This window comes from Nycticebus coucang, chromosome X (assembly GCF_027406575.1).
Source record: "Nycticebus coucang isolate mNycCou1 chromosome X, mNycCou1.pri, whole genome shotgun sequence".
NCBI lineage: Eukaryota > Metazoa > Chordata > Mammalia > Primates > Lorisidae > Nycticebus > Nycticebus coucang.
Window position 1 is genome coordinate 178,332,493 of NC_069804.1, and position 2,626 is coordinate 178,335,118.

Genomic DNA, 2,626 nt, shown 5'->3' on the forward strand with positions numbered 1-2,626 from the left:
TATTAGCAAAAAAAGGATTAAACTCTGAGAAACATCCATATGTAAGAGGTGGACAGAGAAGAAAAAAGTCATTGAATGAGACCAAGGAAGAATGATAAGAAAAGTAGCAGGAGATCTGGTGTCATGGATACCATCAAAAAGGAGAGAATTTTAAGAACTATAAGATAGTCTACAGCATAGTGTCAAAAATGCATAAAAGTTCATGAGTTCGAAACCAACCTGAGCCAGAAAGAGACCTGTATCTAAAAAAAAAAAAAAAAAAAAAAATTAGCCAGGCATTCTGGCGGGTGCCTGTAGTCCCAGCTACTTGGGAGGCTGAGGCAAGAGAATCACTTAAGCCCAAGAGTTTGAGGTTGCTGTGAGCTGTGATGCCACAGCACTCTACTGAGGGGGACACAGTGAGACTGTGTCTCAAAAAAAAAAATGCATAAAGGTTCAGGGGAATGGAGACTGAAAAAGGCCATTGGATTGGGTAATCAGGAGATCTATGAAAGCCTTGGTGAAAGATTCACCAAAGTGAATTGACAAGTGAATAGAACGTGAACACACTGAACAGAAACTTCTCTTTGAAGGAGAAGGACTAGCTACCCTGTTTCCCTGAAAATAAGACATCCTCTGAAAATAAGACCTACTTACAGGAAAGATAAGATGTCCCCTGAAAATAAGACCTAGCACATCTTTGGGAGCACACCTTAAAATAAGACAGTGTCTTATTTTCGGGGAAACGGGGTAGAAAGAGAAAGGGTTAAGTGAAGTTCTTTTTTATGCTCATAATTTTAAGATTAAAAGAGAAAGGAGATCATTTCTGGAGAAAGATGCCAAGGGGACAAGAGATGGAATCCAACTGATACTTGGATAAGATAACCTTAGAGAGAAGGAAGAACAGAAATCAGAAGATAAGGATATAAGTCTAGAAAATACAAGAGAGGAGGATTTGAGAAGCTTGTTCCCAATTGTCTCTACCATCTCTTATCTCTATAACATAGAAAGGGATCAGCATAACTCTGGGGTCCACAAGTTCTAGATTCTAGTTCCAAATTAGCCAATTGTTACTTGCATGACCTTGAGTACATTATTTACTTTTTGAGTATATTAGGGCTCTCCAAAGCAACAACATCAATAGGATACATATATGAGAGGAGATTCATTAGGGGAATTGGCTCATGAGATTATGGAGCTAAAAAGTCCCACAACAGCTGGTCTGCAAGCTGGAGACCCCAAGAGGCTGGTACTTGGCTCTGTCCAAGTCTACAAGCCCCTGAACCAGGAAACCTGATGCTATAGCTCTCAGTCCAAGGCAAGAGGTCTGAGAATCCAGCAGGTAGGGATGGAGGACAGTTCAAAGTTCAAAGGCTGGAGAGCCTGGAGTTTCTGTCCAAGGACAGGAGAGGAAGAGTATGTCACAGCTTCAGCAGATAGATCGACATATTTGCCTTTTCTCGGGTTTTGTTCTCTGGACCCCCAGAAGATTGGATGGTACCCACCTACATTGAGGGCAGATCGTCCCTCCTTCATCCACTCAAACTCACAGGCTGATCTCTGGAAACACTCTCACAGACATACTCCAAAATAATGCTTTACCAGGTTTCTAGGTATCCTTTCACCTACAATTAACACTGAGTCTCACTTTTCTCACCTATAAAATTAAGAAAGCAATTCTTTCCTTGTAGCAATCTGTCCATAATCACAATGAATGTAAAGGAAATTGCTGAGGGCCTCACACATAATAGGTCTGTACAGAGTAAATGATAACTATTATTACTATCATTATTTACAGCTTAAGATAAGAACATTATTTTCTTCTTATTATTTTCTGTACATAAAATGAAGAGAATAATACCTATCATCTAGGTTTCCTGGGAAATAAAGAATGACTTATGTGAAACCCAACTCAATATTCCACCTTGCAAGGATCACATTGAAAATGTATCTTCTATATGTACTGAGACTGGGATTCTCTCACATCTGCTCCTGAATAGCAGCTCCTCCTTGTTATTCTCAACTCAGCCATGGCCTACCTCTTTTTTGGACACTGGTGGCCTCTAGACTTGATTGGACACAGTCATCAGCCATATAGCACACTGCTCCCTGCACACAGGCATCAGCAAAGGAGCAAATGTGGGGTAATTCACACTTCCTTTTACCGCTCTGTTCCTTTACTCCACACATCTCCATCGCCTTAGGCGGTGGCAGGGCAAGTCTTTACTGGGGAGTTGAGAGTAACTAAAGAGGATTGCAACAAAGGAGGAGAAAGATTTAAAACTATAATTATAAAAAAAGACAGATTTAAAACTGCACTCGTCATATGGCTGTTTCTATAGCCCAAGTAATAAATTACCTCAAAAGGTTAAACTCTTCAAAGAGTTCCCATTGTAGAACTCCCAGCTCTCAGCTTTCCTACTTGCTCCTTTGGCTCACCCTCCTAGACCTTCAACACAATAGTCTGTGTGGGCTTCTGTCCTCTAAACTCATCCCCCTCCAAGATCTTTCTGCCTATGGAAAAAGTATAATGAGAGATAATTATAGCCATCCAGAAGGTAAAGAAAAAAATATGTACTACTCACCTCCCTACTCCCAAAAAACGCACATACTACACTCAAGGGATATTGAATTATTTGAGGTTGCT